This window comes from Salvia splendens, chromosome 7 (assembly GCF_004379255.2).
Source record: "Salvia splendens isolate huo1 chromosome 7, SspV2, whole genome shotgun sequence".
Lineage (NCBI taxonomy): Eukaryota > Viridiplantae > Streptophyta > Magnoliopsida > Lamiales > Lamiaceae > Salvia > Salvia splendens.
Window position 1 is genome coordinate 26,408,551 of NC_056038.1, and position 22,032 is coordinate 26,430,582.

The 22,032-nt window shown below is 38.0% G+C and overlaps 1 non-coding gene across 1 annotated transcript; it reads left to right on the forward strand.

Annotated features, from left to right (window-relative positions):
* Nucleotides 1-760: 760 nt before the first annotated feature.
* On the forward strand, nt 761-844 carry LOC121742796. Its single transcript, XR_006038132.1, has one exon. It is a non-coding gene; the product is annotated as a small nucleolar RNA SNORD96 family (small nucleolar RNA).
* The last annotated feature ends 21,188 nt before the right edge of the window (nt 845-22,032 follow it).

The window sequence follows — 22,032 nt, forward strand, 5'->3', positions numbered from 1 at the left end:
TCAGTTTTCAGTTTTTTTGCTCACCCCTATAATTAATGTCAACTAAATATATAATTCATGTCAACTACACACATATAATGCCAACTACATATACAATTCATATCAACTATACGCATATAATGTCAACTATAAGTTGTTGACATTTGATGTGGAGGCTATTGCCGATAATACCCCCGAGTTGGCATAATTTATTTGCAGTTGAAATTTCGAAAATATTGTGGATGAGTGACTGGAAATGCATATCAAACCATATATATATATATATATATATATATATATAGGGTAGTGATCAAGATATAACTAATCTTAAGTGTATAACTAGAGAACAAATCTCAGCCACACATCTTAATGGAACAAATATTATTTATTTTAATAATATAAAATAGGTCAAGGGTATTTTCGGAAATTACACTTCATTCAAATCGTGATTTTGTTACTGAAACAACAATTGATGGCGTTCTCGATGACACTGAGTGACAAGCTCAAAGTCTTCAAATCCAACAATTTCGATCCTCAATCCTACTTCCACAGCCTCGGCGCGCGATTCAACCTTTCCTTCTCTCTTCTGCAAAATTCGCGCGATTCAACCTTCTCGTCGCCGGAGGCAGCGGCAGAGCTGTGATGAAATTGATTTGGATTTTGAGTTGCCTCTGATGAAATCTCTGCTGCCGGAGCTGTGATGAAATTGATTTGGTTTTTTAGTTGCCTATGATGAAATATCTGCTGCCGGAGCTGTGATGAAATAGATTTGGATTTTGAGTTGCCTGTGATGAAATCTCTTATCAAATTACACCATCTTTCGGGATTGAGTTTCCTGTGATGATATTCTGCAATTCTGAGGCACATCACTCTTATTATGATTTTACTTCACTCTTGTTTACAAAACACATCACTCTTAGCATGATTTTACTTCACTCTTGTTTACAAAACACATCGCTCTTATTATAATTTTACTTCACTGGTATTCACAAAACACATCACTCTTATTATGATTTTACTTCACTCTTGTTTACAAAACACATCACTCTTATTCTGATTTTACTTAACTCTTGTTTACAAAACCTATCACTCTTATTCTGATTTTACTTCACTCTTGTTTACAAAACCTATCACTCTTATTCTGATTTTACTTCACTCTTGTTTACAAAAGACACCACTCTTATTGTGATTTTACTTCACTCTTGTTAACAAAACACATCACTCTTATTCTGATTTTACTTCACTCTTGTTTACAAAACACATCTCTCTTGGCATGATTTTACTTCAACATCACTCTTAGCATGATTTTACTTCACTCTTGTTTACAAAACACATCACTCTTAGCATGATTTTACTTCACTCTTGTGTACAAAACACATCACTCTTGCTTCAATTTTGAATGGTGACAACGGTTTTTTGTTACAACCTTAATTCAATATTACGGTTTCATAATCCTCAACAAAATCTAACAACAAATCAACATTCTGACCCCTTCTGCTCTCTTATTTTCCTGAAAAATGACATACAAATATATGATGTGAGCATACACAAATATTCAAAACATGATTTAAACAACTATCACAATACGATAAGATTCACAATAACATTGATCTTCTAAAGAAAGCTACGCATCGCTCTTCAGTGTTGTTAACTTTTTCACTGCTGATTGGCTGCTATCTCGATCGAGTTCTTCTCGCGCTGCAGCCGCTGAATCATCGCCATCGCTTCTCTGCCGTCGTGGCAGAGGCTGCCCTCTCTCTCGCTCCATCTCCGCGAGAGCCACATCCGCTTTCCGCCGCTCCATCTTCACCAATTTCCTTAATGCCGACACCTCTGAATCGCAATTTCGCCTCCTCCAATACAGAGGCATGCTTTCCATTTGATTTTCGCTTCAATTTCGCATCAATGACTTTGGAAACCAGAGAGAAGACAAGGTTTTGAAGCCGAAGGCTGTCAGCAAAAAGAGGGCGAAAATCTCCGATATTTCTTTGAAATTCCAAACGCAAAAAATCAAGCTTTTACAAAATTACCATAATACCCCCGCCTTGTTATTATGGAGTAAATTTGTGATTGAGGGAACTAATTTCTCCTTAAATTAGAAAATTACATGTTTTAATACTAGTCCTTGATTTTCTTGATCTTGTGGCTATGATTTGTTCTCTAGTTATTTGGTTAAGGAGTGTTTTCATATATATATATATATATATATATATATAGGGTTTTGATCTATGCAAAAGCATTCTTAATACAAAAATGCAGAACCAAGCATATAAAAGTAATTTTTAGGTCATTGTAAGCTTATTTTTACGTCATTATAGTAAGGATGACATGAAATGATCTTAACATGACCTCAAATCCAAAGTGTATAATATGACCTAAAACTGCTTTACAATAACCCTCCGTGTTTTTGTTTAATTATTGACCATTGGATTGTCAAATCTCATGGTCAGGATTTGGTCTGGATTTTGTATTGATATCAAGTTTTGTATTGATCATTTTCCTATATATATATATATATGGGAGCGTTATTCTCCTATTCATCCCTTAGATCCTTTATTCTTTTTAATATGGGCCGTTAGATCTCATTCATCAACGGTCCAGATGATCTGCATTATTACACTATAATGGTGCATTATTAGTCGGTGTGCATTATTCAACTGAAAATCTGCATTATTACACTATAATGGTGCATTATTAGTCGGTGTGCATTATTCAACTGAAAATCTGCATTATTACACTATAATGGTGCATTATTAGTCGGTGTGCATTATTCAACTGAAAATCTGCATTATTAAATGACACGTGGCGTCAATCTAACCGTCGGATGACAAAATCGTGGGGCTGAGATCAAGAAGGAAAAAAGAGGAAATATGCAAAAAGGAAATGAATACATCCCTATATATATATATATATATATATATATATATATATATATATATATATAAGGTTGCGTTAGTGTGCTAACTAATTTACAATAATAACTAATAACTTTCAATTCTGTATATTAAAATTATCAATATAGAGATATAATTATATCAATACAACATGTAAATTTAAATATAAACACAAAGACATAAGTTTATCAACACAAGAAGATTGATAAATTTATATCTTTGTGTTGATATTTTTAACATACAATATTGATATTTAGTTATTAGTTATTACTATAAAAAGTTAGTATTTGATCACACACCTATATATATATATATATATATATATAAGGGTGCGTTATAATGATAACTCATATTTATGTGATAACCCTATAACTAAATCTCCACCGTACATTTTTAAATCTCCAACAAAACTCTACGCTATCCTCTTAAAAACATGTGCGTTACTTCGTTAGGCATTTTCTATTCTGTTGCCTCTGCATTATTTAAAATTTATCATCATTCGACTTGTAATCGACTATGTGGTATTAATAGTTATCTGTCTAAACTTTATAAAATGTAGTATAGATTATTCAGATTTTGTGTTGAATTTGATATTACGATGTAGTTCTGCCTCTGCATTATTTATTTATCATCATACCATTTTGTATTACTGTGTACAATGAAGAGATGAAAACAGGTGTTAAAGGGATATTGAGTAACAAAAAACGCTTTAAAGTTTCTATGTTCTTGATGTATTAAGACTACAAAATAAGTGAGATTGGAGGAGTCACAAAAAAATCACCCGATGATTCAGTATTTATCCCTAACATATATAAGCCAAAAATATCATTTTATCAACTCAGAGTATCATTTATCCGGCAAAACTATCATTATAAGCCAAAAGTATCATTTTATCAACTCAGAGTATCATTCTATCTGGCAAAACTATCATTGTATGCAGTAAACCTAACATATATAAGCCAAAAGTATCATTTTATCAACTCAGAGTATCATTCTATCTGGCAAAATTATCATTGTATGCAGTAAACCTAACATATATAAACAAAAAATATCATTTTATCAACTCAGAGTATCATTCTATCCGGCAAAACTATCATTCTATCCGCCAAAACTATCATTGTATGTTTCTGCAGTTCCCATAAATTCTAGTAATAACATGTGAAAATCTAATAGATAAAGGAGGCAGCCTAAGCTTGACTAGCCGCATGATAATGAGACTTCTTGTTCTATCATTCTATCTGCCACTTAATTCTTTATATTGCAAAGAGTGCTTCAAAAGGAGAGGTAAAAAACCTATGTAAAATTACACCAGTGATAATAAAAAACCAAAAAATAAATGTATCTGCTGATGCACAGCAAACTGTAACAACAAAATATTTACAAACAAATCTTCTTCAAGGCAACAAAAAATCTTCAATCAAGCACTGTTCTTGGACACATTTCATCGTATTTTCTTCGGCAACCAAAGAATTTGAACGAGGCTCTATGGCTTCATTTGTACAACGCGGACAACCAATATAAAGAATTAGGTGGCAGGGTTATTGGAAGACAAAACTATCATTCTATCTGCCAAACCTATCATTCTATCCGTCAAAACTATCATTTTATGTACATACCTACAAATCAGTAAAAGTATCATTGTATCAACTCAGAGTATCATTCTATCCGGCAAAACTATCATTTTATGTACATACCTACAAAACAGTAAAAGTATCATTGTATCAACTCAGAGTATCATCTATCCGCCAAAACTATCATTCTATCCGCCAAAACTATCATTTTATGTACATACCTACAAATCAGTAAAAGTGTCATTGTATCAACTCAGAGTATTATTCTATCCGGCAAAACTATCATTTTATGTACTAAAAGTATCATTGTATCAACTAAGAGTATCATTCTATCCGGCATAAAACTATCATTTTATGTACTAAAAGTATCATTTTATCAACTCAAAGTATCATTCTATCCGGCAAAACTATCATTTTTAGGGGTTGTAAAACTTGAAGTGCTTCCAATCAAAATGACAAACTTCATTTTCCGACAGTATTTTCGATTGCAAAAATAATGAATAAAATCTGATGTTGCAGTCGCCGAAAAGGTATCCGAAATTCAATGGCCAAAATTGGTTCAATTACAATTACATACTGCAATCATTCACTATGCATTCACAAAGAATCAGTGACAGTATAATAATATATACAGCAACTCAGCAGTAGAAGCAAGATGAAATATAATCTCTCGAGGAGCCTCCATCAAGATTAGAAAATATGTGTGGTACAGATTTGGAGAAAATATGTGTGGTACAAATTTAGTTATAGGGTTATCACATAAATTGTGGTTATCATATGATCACAACCCTCTATATATATATATATATATATATATATATATATATATAGGGATTTATTCATTTCCTTTTTACATATTTTGTTCTATTGTCCTTCTTAATCTCGGTCATTCAATTTCATGATCTGATGGCCCAAAATAATGCCTCATGAATTTAATTTAATTGATTAAAAAAATCGAAAAGGTCAAAATTGGGATACACAAATGAGTTTGTTATGGTAAATAGCTTGATTTTCTCCCTCAAAAGATTGCAGCGGTTTTCTTCTGCAAATACATGATTATGTATTCTCTCTATCTCCAAATTTCATTATCTCTGAAGATTGCAGCGTTGAAGACAATCGTCTTTGAAGGCAAACGTCGTTAAAGTCATAAGCAATACAAAATTTTGTTTTTGTTTTTCGTCCTACAAAATCGTTTATCTTCGAGTCGTCGTTGATTGTGGTCGTTTTCGTCAACAATGGAAGAAGGTAATTTAATTGGTTACTTTGTTGATAATTAATCTGATTTCTTCAATTAAAATACGAATTGTTGGAGTAATTGTTCAATGCAATTAGGTTTTCGGAAAATTTTTTGTTTATGTGTTCAAACTTTCATGGTTTAGTTGAGAATTATACAATGTTGAGAATTTAAACAACACACCAACAACATTGAATTCATGTACGTTGAGTACTTGAAAATTACACATCGACATTACCTTCTTCCACCGTTGCTTGTGTTGGTCGAGTTTCTAAACGTCTAGGGAGATATAAAAATTTGAAGTTCTTCAATTTCGCTGAGTTTCTGCAGAGGAATTAATATATAAATCTGCGTGCGTTTCTGTAGATAGGAGATTCAGAAAGGAAATAAAATTAAAATAAAATCAAAGTAAATAAACCATGAAATACGCGTCTACATGGAAGGAGATAATCAAAGGAAGTGTATAACCGCTGCATTGAGCATATGCCTAAACTAACCTTTTCGTATTTTAAAATTAATATTATTAATTAGACATGGCATAAATATCAGTCATTAGATGGAAAAAATCAATGTCTTAGGATTTGTTTTATGTTTTACAAATATTTAGAGTAAGGACCTGAATATATCCCTTTAGTAGAGACTACTATAACTTTAATTTGGAATTGAAGCATATACTGATAAAGAAAAACCCTTATCAAGTGAAAAAGATAAAGAAAGTCGCAGAGAAACCGGAAAATTAAATAAAGATAAAAGACAATAATTATGATTTCATTGATTGATTGAAGAGAATAACAATAGTCCTATTTATAATACTTAAGAGTAAATACCCTAACTTAAGGAACAAGAAAATATAAAGATATGGTAAATCAATAATAACCTAAATAGAAGATATGGTAAATCATTAGTAGACTAAATAGAGATATGATAATGGGGAGTGATCAATTGTTAACTCATCATTTAATTGCTAACTACAACTAATTTAAGACCATAGGATTTTAGAAATCTTGTGGTCTACAATTTGCCATATGTAATTTCGTTTTTCATTTTTTTTAATATTAAAAAGATAATAGCAACTATCAAATTTAGGGTTTAGAAATACAATGTCAATACAGTGTATGAAATACATCAACACAAAGACATGACAATATCAATACAATTTCTTATTGACATTGTACAAGCATTGTATTGACATATTATGGGCGTGTATTAATATAAAACTGTTAACGAAATTTATGAAATTTTTTGAATTTTTTTTCAAATTTTGACATCGGAACATATGCAAATGAGATCTCGTTAGAATCCTTATGAATTATCTTTAATTTGATATATGTTGTGCGAAAAATAATTTAAATCGAGAAAGTTATATGCGTTTTAAAGTTATGAGATATTTTTAAAAGTTAGTTATAACTAATTTGTTGTAAATTGACCTTAATACCCTTATTGACATTTTTTGTTGAGGCCATCCACAACGCTGTCTCTATACCGTCTCTTAAACCGTCTCTTAACTACTATTTGAGCACTATTTGAGGGCCCCACTGTCCTTTTTTCCTCCATCTCTTAACTAAGAGACGGAACCTGCAACGCTCCGTCTCTTAACCGTCTCTATACCGTCTCTTAATTACTATTCATTCAATTTAATTTATAATTTTTTTTAAAACCCAATTCAATTTAAACAAACACACTTTATTAAAATTAAAACAATATTACAACTTAGCATTAAAAAACGAAGACATAATTAAAATTCTAAAAAAATAAAAATGACATAATTTAATCTTCTCCGCCAAAGTTTTCCCAAATGTGCTCAATTAGATCCTCTTGGAGTTGGGTGTGGGCGCTAGAGTCGCGTGTCCTTGCCCGAATAGCCAACCGTTCTTGTATAGATGGATGCGCTCCACTTCGCGGTGGACTACTTGCGGTTGAGCTTCTGGGGGATTCGGGGTCGAACCAATTTCCGGCATCGGGTCCTTCGTCTCGGACAATCATGTTGTGCAAGATTATGCACGTATACATGATGTCGACCATGCTCTCCATGAACCACGAACGAGCCGGGGCTTTGATGATGTTGAAGCGCGCTTGGAGAACCCCGAACGCCCTCTCCACATCCTTGCTCGCAGCCTCCTGCTTCTGCGCAAAAAGAGCCTGCTTTGGGTTCGCTGGCCTGCCGCACGTCTTCACGAAGGTCGGCCACTTCGGGTAGATGCCGTCGGCGATATAGTACCCCATTTTATACCGCCGGTTGTTGGCGACGAAGTTGATGGCCGGCGCTTTACCATCCAAAACTTCGGTAAAGAGGTCGGACTGTTGGAGCACGTTTACGTCGTTGTTCGAGCCAGGGACCCCGAAGTACGCGTACCAGATCCAAAGTCGGTAGTCGGCAATAGCCTCGAGTACAACGGTTGGGTGGGTGCCTTTGTGGCCGCTCGTGTAGGAACCCCTCCAAGCCACCGGGCAATTCTTCCATTGCCAGTGCATGCAATCGACACTGCCAAGCATCCCGGGGAATCCGTGCACTTGTTCGTGCAGGTTGAGGAGGAACTGACAATCCTCCGTGGTTGGCCTCCGGAGAAATTCGTCACTGAAGGCTGCCCGGACGCCTCTACAGAAGTTGAGCAAGCACAAGCGCCCAGTGCTGTCTCCGATGTGCAGGTATTCATCGAATATGTCGGCCGTTTGTCCAGTCGCAAGCTGCCGGATGGCTGCAGTACATTTCTGCAGCGTCGTGTGGCTGGGACGACCGACCGCGTCAAACCCTTCTCGGAAGAACTCCTCCCTGGCCGCCAAAGTATTCGCTATGTGGAGAAATAGCGGTTTCCGCATGCGGAAACGGCGACGGAAATAGGTATCTCCCCAAATCGGGTTATCGCAGAAGTAGTCGCGTACTAACCGTGCGGCGGCTTCCTCCCGGTTCCGATTGATGTACTTCCGGGAGCGTCGTGGGGGTGGTGCGGCTTCCTCCGCCTCTCGTCGTCGATCTTCTTCGAGTGATTGTTCCATTAATTGGCGCATTTGCTCAAAAGGATCCATTTGTTTGAGTTGATTGAAGATGGAAATTGGAGTGATAGAGAGGATTTGAGAGGAATAGATGTGTGTTTGTGTTTGAAAAGAGTATGGAATAGAATTATTTATAGAGTAAAAAAATTAAAAATTTAAAAAATGAAAATAAATATTTAACGGTAATATTACCGTTTGAAAAAAAAAATTTTATTAAAAATTGATTTTTTTTAAAAAAAATGAATTATTGCGTCATCAGTGACGACGCCCACTCGCGGGCCAGCGAGTGGGCGTCACGCACGCATGGGGACGTGCCACGTGTCCCTGGCGCGTGGCGAGACATCTCGTCTCGTGTCTCGCCGAGACGAGCTACGCGACGAGACGGTCGCGAGCTGGAGACGAGATGGGCGTTGCAATGCGTCTCGCGGGGGTCTCGTCTCTCCGAGACGAGACGCGAGCCCGGCGCGAGACGCGTTGTGGATGGTCTGATCGTAGTGATAATCCAGGGCTGATGATCTAGGCCCTTGATTTGAATATCTAATGGCTATTATTTAATTATAGTTAACAATTAAGTATTGATTTAGCAGTATAACACTCCTCATATGATAATAATAATATGATCGCATCATATACTCACTCCGTTCTACAAAAATAGAGATATTTGAGATGACACGTGTTTTAATGCATTATTTGTAAAATTTTAACGTGATAAAAGAAAAAGGTATTGGAACATGCAATGACGCGATGGGAGCCTATTTTATTGTTGAAGTTGTAAAGTGTTTTTTGGCACCAACAACATCATTAAAATAGTTATGACATGAAAGATAAACGAAACTAGAAACACATGTAGTAGTTGATGTTTAAATCGTGTATTTATAAGAAAATAGAGTGTTATAACAATGTTTAAACTAAAAATAAAAAAAACATGTATAAGTATATCACAAAAAATGGGAATAAATAAGAAACTATTTACCAAGAATCAAATACGAAGTTGTAGGAAACTAACTTGAAAACACTAACCACCCTCTTGCAGATCGATTGGATGACCAACTTAGCCAAAAATGACTTAACAGTAGACACCATGCGGCTCCGCCATCACCAAATAAAGTGATTAGTGTAGAATTATTCAACCAATGTTTATGCAGCTCCTCTCTTACATCTAATGTTCTAGATCTGAATGTAACTAGTCATTTTTGCACTCTTAATTTCTTTCATTTGCTTTCAATTTTGCAAGTTGTGTTACTTTTTCTTTTGATTTTTCTACATCTAAGTGTTTGTTTACATTTACATTTTTTCATCTGAATGGGATCAATGTAAGTTTTGACTAGAATTCCCTTCGTCCATGAAAAATAAGCCTATATGTAAGTTTTCTTTTAACTATTTTTTTCGTTACTTTATTATATTTTACTCACTCTTTCTTTTTCCTACTTTTCTTTTCTTTCTTTAACTTTAATATTACAATTTACTTCATTATACACTACTATCTAAATTTATGGGCCAAAATAGAAGTGTCTCACTTAGACGAAGTACTCCCACCGTCCCATAAGAATATACACTTTTAGTTGGATAAGGATTTTAATGTACAATTGATAAAAAAAAGAGAGATGTAGAAAAAAAAGTAATTAAAGTAGTGTTAGTGGACAAAAGTCCCACCTCATTAGAGAGAAAAGATTTTTTTTTTTAAATTAGAAAGTGTATATTCTTGTAGGACGGACTAAAAAGAAAAGAGTGTATATTTTTGTGGGACGGAGGGAGTATAATTTAATATGCAATGTGTCCACTAGGTTAAATATGTCATGTCATTGATGTAAATATCCACTTAGATTTACACAAGTTCTTAGATTCGTGATCAATATTGAATGAATTTCAAGAATCTAACTAGAGATCATATCTCAGCTATCCATTTTTCTAATCTAGTGGATAAAACGAATAAAAAAAATATTTAATATCAGTTTTAGATCGTTTTACTTCATTATATACGAACTTCATTTCAGAAAGATTGAACTAAACTAATCTTAAGATGTACTATTATCCAATAATGAACTATATGTTGGTTGACGGTTTGACACTAGGAATTAGTTCTACCTAGTAGTATATCTCAAGGATGATTGTTGCTACATTAGAGTGTCCACAATAAGGGAGCCCAGGCAGCCGCCAACCACGCGGCGGCGCCGCGGCTCCCTATTGCGGTGGACGGATGGCGCAGGGCCAGGGGGTGTGGAAAGGCCACAACCGAGTAGTCGGCGTGGACGGGGCAGGGGAGGGGGCAGGAACCGCGGCGGGTTATTGCACGGCCCTGTGAGCCACGGCCTGCCGGAAAATCAATTTTTTTTCTTCATTTATTCTATAAATGTGGAGGTTTATTTTTGTGTTGATTTATAAAATTTATGTGAGCAGATGAGAGGAGGATATGAAATTTGGGGAAGATGAAGTGAAGAGAGAGAAATAGTTGTAGAATAAATTGTGTAGTTCAATGAGTTTCCGTAGTTCAATGAGCTGTAGAATAAATTTGGAAATTAAATTTGAAGAAGATGAAGTGAAGAGAGAGAAATAGTTGTAGAATAAATTGTGGAAATAAAATTGTGTGGGAATAAATTATGTGTTTTAATTTTTAAAAATTAAATTATGAGTTTTTTTCAAATTATTATAGTCCGATAATTTTTATTCTAACTAAATTAAAATATGCGAACAATTTATAAAATAATGTGATTTGTGGCTTGAGCGTGTCCACTATTGCTGTGGACAAAAAAAGTGGCTATGGACAAAAAAAAGTGGCTTGTCTACCAAAGTAGGGCTGATAATTTTTGATCCGACATGAATCCACACGAAAATAATGGGTTTGGGCCAAACCTTAATGGGTTCGTGTCCTTATTGAGTTGACCCGTTAAGAACCCGAAAATTTCAGGTTAGGTGTGGTTGGATACGGATAACCCATTAAGAAATAATATTATTATTTATATTATTTATATTATTTTTTTAAAAAAATAATGCTTTAGTCTAGTTATTTAATTTGTTGTAAATCGAATTTAAATCATGGAAAATTGATTTTTATCATGTAAATCCAGTTTAAAATTAGGTTTAATAGTGTAATATTACATTTTAATCGTGTAATATTGGGTTTAGGTCGTTATCGTGTCGTGTTAACCCATTTTATATCGTGTCGTTAACGAGTTCGTGTCGGGTTCAGGTTTGAGGGTAGCTGGTCGGGTTCGTGTTCGGATTTATAGTTTCCTTAACAGGTCAGGTTCAGGTTTGAGGGTAGCTGGTCGGGTTCGTGTTCGGATTTATAGTTTCCTTAACAGGCCGGGTTCGGGTTAGGCCTTATTGGGTTGGGTCGTTACCAGGTTGACCCAATAACGACCCAATCCGCATGATTTGTCACCCCTATACCAAAGTGTCAACGTTATTGTGGACACTGTTAGTAATCAATTTGACGACGCACAGGGACGGATCTAGCTACTAGTTAGCATGGGCAAATGCCCCACCTCAAATTTCATCAAATATACATAAACTATACATGTAAAATATATTTGTTTTAATTTCTCACTTGCCCCTCTTAAATCTCTTAAATGTCTTAAATTTTGTCTATATATATTTTGTAGGGGATAATGCTGTAATTACAAGAGATAAACAATATCGGGCGTAATACAACCCAAGAAGGAATAACTAAAACTGATAATTACAATGAAATCGAAACTGTAAACTGGAAATAAAACTTAGCCGAGTCGAGGAGGTCTCTTTCCGCAAGATGAGATACGCCCCGGTAGTGCTCTCGGTTTGGCGTGTCGTCCCCAAAGATAAAACGGCTACGTCTCTGGTGAAGCAGCACCGCAATCAACAGAGCTCCGGCGAACTGGATGGAGGAGAGGGCAGAGCTTCGTAAAGAAAGACTATGCAGAGAGTATGATGCTTGTCTGTATGTTCGTATGTATATCCTAATGCAAGGAATGACTAGCATATTTATAGGCTCAGTCCACTGCTGGGGGGTCAACACAGCCTTGATGGCTGTCATCATGGCTCATTATGGCGGGGCTATAACCGCCGGCCGTTATGAGTTTGAAAGCTGGAGTGGTCGACTTTGAATCTAGACTTGTACACGCCCTAGTTCAACCGTCACATGTGGACTTCGACTTGATCAAGACGCTGATCAAGCCATCGCTCAAGGCGCAGCAGGTCGAGTTGATCAGGCTACTGAAGCCATCGCTCAAGGCGCAGCAGGCCGAGTTGATCAAACTGCTGATCAAGGCGCAGCATGTCAAGTTGATCAGGCTGCTGCCCAAAACTTAGGTGGTCCAAAACATTAAGTCTGGATCCAGGGACAAGCCTAAGAACCAAGCCCAAAGACCACCCAAACACCAATTGCCAAGATCCAAGATCCAAGACCAAGGGCAAGGGCAAGGGCACGGGCTCGGGCACAGGCGCACGCCCGGGCGCGGTCGCGGGCACGGGCTCGGCTCGGCGCGCGTGTGGGCTCTTTCACCCATCTTAGTCCAGGATAATTACTAAGTGTAATAAGTCACTTAATAAATACACATTTAGAGATGTGTCTCATCTCCTATGTGGGATAATTAACACTAGTTAATTACTCCCTACACTTTCAACTCCTAGCTTTATCTAAAGCTACAATGTGACCAACTTTAATCCACTATTTCTTACTCACCGGGAATCGGATTTAAGAAAGTGAATATACTACGGTCATCTATGCGGAACGTAGATCGACGCTATATCATTTAATTCTCCAAAAGTAAATGTCTCATCATATTTATTATTGGTCAAACTTCATTGACCGGACATCTTAAAACAAGATTCCAATAATCTCCCACATGAGTGGAAATAGTCAAATGCATATGCATGCAGACACAAGCTCAACCCTCATGAGGTATATAAGCGTAAGGATAGGTAGTTGTTGGCTTTGAACCCTCCATAGTCGACACCATCGGATACACAGGCGGCTTAGTAGTGCGATGCTTTGAACTAATCCCCCACGGCGTGCACTGAGACAATGGTGTTAACGCTTAAACACCTCAACCTCATCCGTTCTCACGTTTTGTGTCCATTGCGGTCTTGGACACCACTTTGGATTCATAAGTGCGTTTTATGAAGCGACCACACTTCGCACTTACATAGGTATCTTTAGTCAAGTACCTTGCCATACTTGGTCTCTTTGAGAACTCCATCTCTTTGAGATCCTTAAGAACCATTAAAAGTCATAGACTTATCCTTTACCACTAGGCAAGTTCTCCAACACTATATTGCTCTTTAGGGAATAAATATAGTTGAGTGTTTCGCATGAACTCTCATAGCTTAGTTGTCCCTTTGAATCAAGTTCTTGGGATCTCCAGTCATCATGGTTGGGTTACCACTATGATAATTCTTTAGTTTGTGGATTTCAAACTCATTCCCTCTAGCAACTTATTCATTTGATCACGGTTTAACCATTTGGTTAGCGGAGCCGCTAGATTATCTATTGATTTCACATAGTCAATTGTAATCACGCCAGTTGTGATCAAGTGCCTCACGATATTGTGTCGTCGACGTATATGTCGAGACTTACCATTATAGAAGCCATTGTTTGCCCTTACAATAGCCGCTTGGCTATCGCAGTGGATCAGCACTGGTGGCACTAGCTTAGACCAACATGGAATATATTCAAGGAAGTTCTTAAGCCACCCGGCTTCCTCACCAGCCTTATCTAAGGCAATGAACTCCGATTCCATGGTTGATCGGGCAATACATGTCTGTTTTGTGGATTTCCACGATACAGCACCACCCCCAATAGTAAAGACGTATCCACTTGTTGAAAGTGAGTCTTTGTTATCGGATATCCAGTTTGCATCACAGTACCCTTCAAGTACCGGGGGGTATCTCGAGATGTGTAGCCCATAATTTTGAGTATGTTTTAAATATCTCAAAACCCTCACAAGAGCTCTCCAATGCTTTTTGCTTGGATTGCTCGTGTAACGACTCAAGTACATGATGCATCCGATGACCCGATGACCCGGGTGCAATTAGTCAAGTACATGATGCATCCGATGACCCGTGCATACTCTTCTTGTGCAACAGGCTCGCCTTTGTTCTTGCTCAAGTGAACGTCGAGTTCAATTGGAGTCTTAACCGGCGCGCCATCATAGGCTTTGAATTTATTCAATATCTTCTCAACATAATGAGATTGTGCTAAGATGATTTTCATCAGACGTTCTTAGAATCTTCATTCCAAGAATTACATCGGCAAAGTTTCTCTTTAACATGGCCTTTGTATCGTTAATTACTTGAGTGTTGCTACCCAAGATTAACATATCATCAACGGATAGACACACTATAACATGGCCGTTATTAGTGTTCTTGATGTAGACACATTTGTCGCACTCGTTGATTTTGAACTCATTTGATAACATTACATTATCAAACTTCAAGTGCCATTGCAATGGCGCTTGTTTCAATCTATAGAGAGATTTAACCAGTTTGCATACCTTTTTCTCTTGTCCAGGTACTACAAACCCTTCGGGTTGTTCCATATAAATTTCATCTTCTAGTTCACCATTTAGAAACACGGTCTTTACATCCATTTGATGAATCTCAAGATTGTGCAATGCAGCAATAGCAAGAAGCACTCGGATAGATTTAATCCTTGTTACAGGTGAATAGGTATCGGAGAAGTCATGTCCTTCCTTTTGTTTAAAACCCTTTACTACTAGTCGGGCTTTATACTTATCCACTGTTCCATCGGCCTTAAATTTCCTTTTTGCACGCTTGCACGATTCAGGTTCCTCATCCGCTGATTTAGAACTAGTGGTTTCATCCTCAATTCTTGTCTCAGAATTGGTTAAGACTTTTTCCTTGTCTTTGCAAGGAAATGTATTTTCGAGAAATACAGCATTCCTTGACTCAATTGTTGTTCCTGTTGTAATAGTCGATATTTCAGACTTGTGAACAACAAATCAATATGCGCTACTATTAAGTGCATATCCAATGAAGATGCAATCAACCGTTTTAGGTCCGATTGTAACTTCTTTGGGCGGAGGAACCATCACATTTGCCAAACACCCCCACACTTTGAGGTATTTGTAGGATGGCTTCCTTCCCTTCCACAACTCATAAGGAGTAACATCTTTTTCTTTGAGAGAGATCTTATTCAAGATATACTCCATCTGTTCCATTAGAAATGAAACGTTTTCCTTATTGGTTTGTCCCATTAAAGATGAAACGTTTCTAAAAATGGAAATAATACTCTATCTACTTTTTCTTCTTTCTTACTTTATTCTCTCTTCATTAACTCACAAAACAACACTATATAAAATCCTGTGTCGAAAAGCAAATGTTGCATATTTAATGGGACGGAGGGAGTAGTTGGCTGTTAAAACAGCTTCCCCCCACATGTTATGTGGTAATCCTGAAGTCAGAAGCAGTGCATTCATCATCTCTTTTATAGTTCGATTTTTGCGTTCTGCAACACCATTAGATTGTGGTGAATATGGTGCAGTCGTTTGATGGATTATACCACTTGCGTTGCATAATTCCTCAAATGGGGCTACATATTAGCCTCCTCTATCGCTTCGAATCGTTTTGATTTTACAACCAAATTGATTCTCAACTTCGTTCTTATAATTTTTGAACGATTCTATTGCTTCATCTTTACTTCTTAAAAGATAAATGTAGCAATATCTTGTGCAATCATCTATGAAAGTGATAAAGTACTTTTTACCACCTCTAGTTTGCACCATCTTTAAATCACATACGTCCGTGTGAATTAATTCAAGGGGTTTTGTGCTTCGTTCCACCGAGTGAAACGACAACTTAGTCATTTTTGCTTCAAGACAAATTTCACATATATCTTGGGTATCCACTTCATTAGCCTATAGTAAATCTAAATTCACTAATTTTTAATGGCTTTTGAATTTACATGTCCCAATCTACAATGCCACAAATTTGAACAGTCAGTCAAGTAAGAGCAAGTAGATGCTTTATTATTAGCCAATGGCTTTGCAACACTGCGAGTTGCCACACTAAGTTTGAAAACTCCGTCGGGTACATAACCTTTTTCGAGGGATTTTCCAAACTTATACAATACAAACCTATCAGACTCAAATACAAGTTTAAACCCTTTATTAACTAGTATTGATCCTGACACTAGGTTTTTGCGGATGTCCGGGACATGCAGCACATCCTTCAGCGTTATTGTGATGCCAGACGTCATCATGAGGATAACATTTCCGATGCCAAGGACTTCGGAGGATGCTTGATTCCCCATGTTGATCTTCCTCCCATCAACAGGATTGTAAGTTGAAAGCTTACTCCTATCGGCACAAACATGAGCAGTTGCTCCAGTGTCGATGTACCAGCCTCCCTTGTTTTCAATCAAGTTGGCTTCTTCAGTGACCACAACAATGAGGTCGCTTTCATCCAAGTCTTTGAACTCCTTCTCAATGACGTGGGCTGCCGGCTTCTTCTTCTTGTTGCTGCAGTCTTTGGCAAAGTGGCTAGTTTTGCCACATTTGAAGCATTCGCCTTCAAATTTCTTTGCAGGCTGCTTCCCTTTCCCTTTATCCTTTTGACTTGGGCGAGGGCGTTTGTTGGAGGGACCGCCCCGCTCCAACAGATTGGCCTTGACTTCAAGTGGGCTAAAGCCCTTAGCCTTTTGGTCACTTTTGCGCACATCGGCCTCAATGCGCAATTTCACGATCAAGTCTTCAAGAGTCATCTGCTTTCGCTTGTGCTTGAGATAGCTCTTGAAGTCCTTCCAACTAGGAGGAAGCTTGTCAATGATCGTGCACCTTAAGAATTTGTCGGGCAAGGTTATCCCTTCAGCCACTAGTGCGTGGATGATCATTTGGAGCTCTTGAACTTGCTCCATGATGGGTCGAGAGTCGACCATCTTGTAGTCCATAAATTTGGATGCTACAACTTGTTCAATGCATGTAGCATTATCTATGCTGTAATTTCTTTCTAGGCTTTCCCACATCTCTTTTGATGTGGTTACAATGGAGTATACATTGTACAAACTATCATCTAAAGCACTTAGAATGAAATTTTTACAAAGGTAATCTCATTTTCTCCAAGCTTCATAGTCTGCCATGACCTCAAGCCTAGTCTCTTGATCGCTTGGTGTGGGCGGCTCGTTTTCCGTGAGGAAGTTGGCGACGCCCAATGTTGGCAAGTAGAACAACATCTTTTGGTACCACCTTTTGAAGTCGGATCCTCCAAACTTTGGTGGCTTCTCGGCAGGTGGCATCACTCTTGGTGCCAAAGGTGCCGTACTTGGTCCATGGAAGGAACCAGCCCCCGAAGGAGCCAACAACGTGGTTGGGCATAGAGCCCCCACCATTCATGTTGGGAATGGAGCCCGCCATGGTCGTACCAACCCCGAAGGAACTAGCACCTGCGTGAGACCCAAAGGCCCCAGCATTCGTGTGCGACCCAAAGGCCCCAGCACTCGTGTGAGACCCGAAGGCCCTAACACTTGATCCATTAAAGGATCCGAAGGAACCACTAAAAGTGGAACCAACCGATCCACTCCAGGTGGATCCACCAGTGGGCCCAAGGGGGTTAACAAACTCCCAAGGGGTTGTTGATAAAGATGGATAGTGCCCAGGAGTGGGCATCACCGTCGGAATCGACGATGTGTTGACCGGTGCAGTGGTCGACATGGTGGATGGAGATGTGGCGGCAGTGGTGGCAGCGACGGTGTTGGCGTTGGTCGACATCTCCAAGCAAAGGTATTTAAAGTTTCGAAAGTTTTAGTTCAGTTTAGGTCCGAAACCTTAAACGGCAAGAATATCTCGTCTTGCGATTGTAGGGTATAATGCTGGAATTACAAGAGATAAACAATATCGGGCGTAATACAACCCAAGAAGGAATAACTAAAACTGATAATTACAATGAAATCGAAACTGTAAACTGGAAATAAAACTTAGCCGAGTGGAGGAGGCCTCTTTCCGCAAGACGAGATACGCTCCGGTAGTGCTCTCGGTTTGGCGTGTCATCCCCAAAGATAAAATGGCTACGTCTCTGGTGAAGCAGCACCGCAATCAACAGAGCTCCGGCGAACTGGATGGAGGATAGGGCAGAGCTTCGCAAAGAAAGACTATGCAGAGAGTATGATGCTTGTGTGTATGTTCGTATGTATATCCTAATGTAAGGAATGACTAGCCTATTTATAGGCTCAGTCCACTGCTGGGGGGTCAACACAGCCTTGATGGTTGTCATCATGGCTCATTATGGCGGGGCAGTAACCGCCGGCCGTTACGAGTTTGAAAGTTGGAGTGGTCGACTTTGAATCTAGACGCTGTACACGCCCTAGTTCAATCGTCACATGTGGACTTCGACTTGATCAAGACGCTGATCAAGCCATCGCTCAAGGCGCAGCAGGTCAAGTTGATCAGGCTATTGAAGCCATCGCTCAAGGCGCAGCAGGCCGAGTTGATCAAACTGCCGATCAAGGCGCAGCATGTCAAGTTGATCTGGCTGCCCCCAAAACTTAGGTGGTCCAAAACATTAAGTCCAAGTCCAAGTCCAAGTCCAAGACCAAGACCAAGACCAAGGGCAAGGGCACGGGTGCGGGCGCGGGCACGGGCTCGGCTCGGCGCGTGTGTGCGCACGTGTGGGCTCTTTCACCCATCTTAGTCCACGATAATTACTATGTGTAATAAGTCACTTAATAAATACACATTTAAAGATGTGTCTCATCTCCTACGTGGGATAATTAATACTAGTTAATTACTCCCTACACTTTCAACTCATAGCTTTATCAAAAGCTACAATGTGACCAACTTTAATCCACTATTTCTTACTCACCGGAAATCGGATTTAAGAAAGAGAATATACTACGGTCATCTACGCGGAACGTAGATCGACGCTATATCATTTAATTCTCCAAAATTAAATATCTCGTCACATTTATTATTGGTCAAACTTCATTGACCGGACATCTTAAAACAAGATTCCAATATATTTTTTCTCCTCTTTATATAAATTCCTGGATCCGTCCCTGACGACGCACACATGTATTGGCCGAATAAGATTCACCCAGCATGTGTTTTTTTTGGCTAGTTGAATGAAAGATTTAAGAAGTTCATGGCCTTCATCACCAAGCAAATTGCTATTGGTATTTGCTTAATTTAATGCTCTTCACACGAGCAATGTAGATTTACATGGATATTAATGTTTGTATAGTTACAATTTGGTGGAGAATCAAATTGTTTATAAAAGATACTACTATATGATAAGAGTGTTGAGGATTGTGGACTAGGCTCAATTTGGCCCATTATCAAATGGACTTGTGAGCGAGACAACAGGGACTTTGCTGAGCCATCATACACATTATCCATATTTTCATATACGAATATTTATGAATAACTAAATATTTAGTTTTTATATTCTATATATCCCACTACAAGTTATTAATATATTTTTATTATCATGTTATAAGTGATTAACAATTCTAGTCTCTCCTATTTTATTCTCTTTTAATTTTTCTATTTTATTCTCTCTTCACTAAATTCAATAAATATCATTTTTTAAAATCTCTTGTCTAAAAAAATCCATCATTTATAATAGGGCAAATGGAGTATTCCATATAAATATATTAACTCATTTAAGAAATGCTAAAACTTTAAATTCGATTATCTTGGAGCCTTAATTTACAAAACTTAGCTATGCATAATATTTCCTCCATCCGGCCTAAAATAGAGTTTTTTTTATCACGAGTATTAATAAAAATTAATAAAACATGAGAAATAAAAAAAAAATAGTCTTATATCAATAATAGTGTAATGCGTGGTAAAAATATTTCTAAAAATAAAAGTAAATTAATTTTTATTGGACGAACTAAATACTAGCAAAATAAGAGGATCTTTTAAGGATAGGAATACTATACATAAGGCAAACCGTGTGGATGGACTCAACAATTGCCCGACACAACGAGTGATCTCAACAACTTAACACCGAGAATCTAGTGAAATACAAATCAATGTACACGAATGCAACTTTAATTGAAATTTTTAGTATATTCTAAAGTTTTGTACTCCCTCCATTCTTTGTTAATAGAGGTGTTTCTTTTCAACACGGAGTTTAAGAATAATGTGTTAAATGGATGGTGAAAAAGTAAGACAGACGATTACTTTTTATCAAAAATAGAAATAACTTAATTAACTTGAAATTTTTTAAAATGATAAAATGACTCTATTAACATGAAATATGGAGTATAATCACTTATATTTATTGGTTAAAATGTAGTATGTGGCAACTGGCAAGTGATGTATCCCAAAACCTCATTACTGATGTTGCCGCTGTGGAGAAGACAAACAGACAACAATGACGATGTCATGTTCATTTGCCCGATTCGAAATTATTTACTTTCAATAATTCATAAAAAAATTTAATAACATATGCACGCCGTATGGCATATGTTTAGATAGAAGGTCATAAATAAAATATAAATAGAAATGAAATGGGAAATTGATTTGCTATTCTCCTTATTTATTTTAGAGCATCCAATGGGGCGCTTTAAAGCGCGCCCTATGGTGCACCACGTCAGCAGTTTTATCCTCCTAGGCTCCCACCTGCAATGAGATGCCCTATGGCGCGCCCTATGCATTTTATTTTATTTGAATATTTAAATAACAGAAAATTGGAAAAAAACTTCATTTCATATATAAAAATTAATACATTACAATACGAATTAAAAAAATACGCAAACTCAACGACGGCGGTTACGGGCCCACACTTCTTCAATCATGTCGTTCATGAGTTGCGCATGGTCTTGTTGGTTGCGCATTGAGGGCTGTCTAGCTAGAGCCTCGTCGAAGCCCGACGGCAATCCTCTAGCGGGGGGCTTGGTCGTCGTGCTGGACGAGCTAGATGCACCGTCATCATCGTTCCACTCGGTGATGCTCCCACCTTCATGCTCGCCTATCATGTTGTGCATGATAATGCACGCATACATGACGTCGGCGATAATTTCCTTGAACCAGAGACGAGCCGGCCCTTTTACAATTGCCCATCGTACTTGGGGCACACCAAATGTCCGCTCGACAACCTTCCGCGCCGCCTCCTGCTTTTGGGCAGCTGATCGTCTTCAAAAAAACTGGCCACCGTGGGTATATGCCATCGGCCAAGTAGTACCCCATGTGGTATCGGCGCCTGTTGGCAGTGAACTCGATGGTCGGGTAGTTGCCGTTGCATTGCTCGGCGAAGAGGGTGGAGGAGTTGAGGACGTTGATGTCGTTGTTCGACCCGGCTACGCCGAAGTACGCATGCCAGATCCAGAGCCGATGGTCAGCGACGGCTTCGAGGATCAAAGTCGGGTGGCTGCCCTTGTATCCACTAGTGAATTCGGACAATTCTTCCACTCCCAGTGCATACAGCC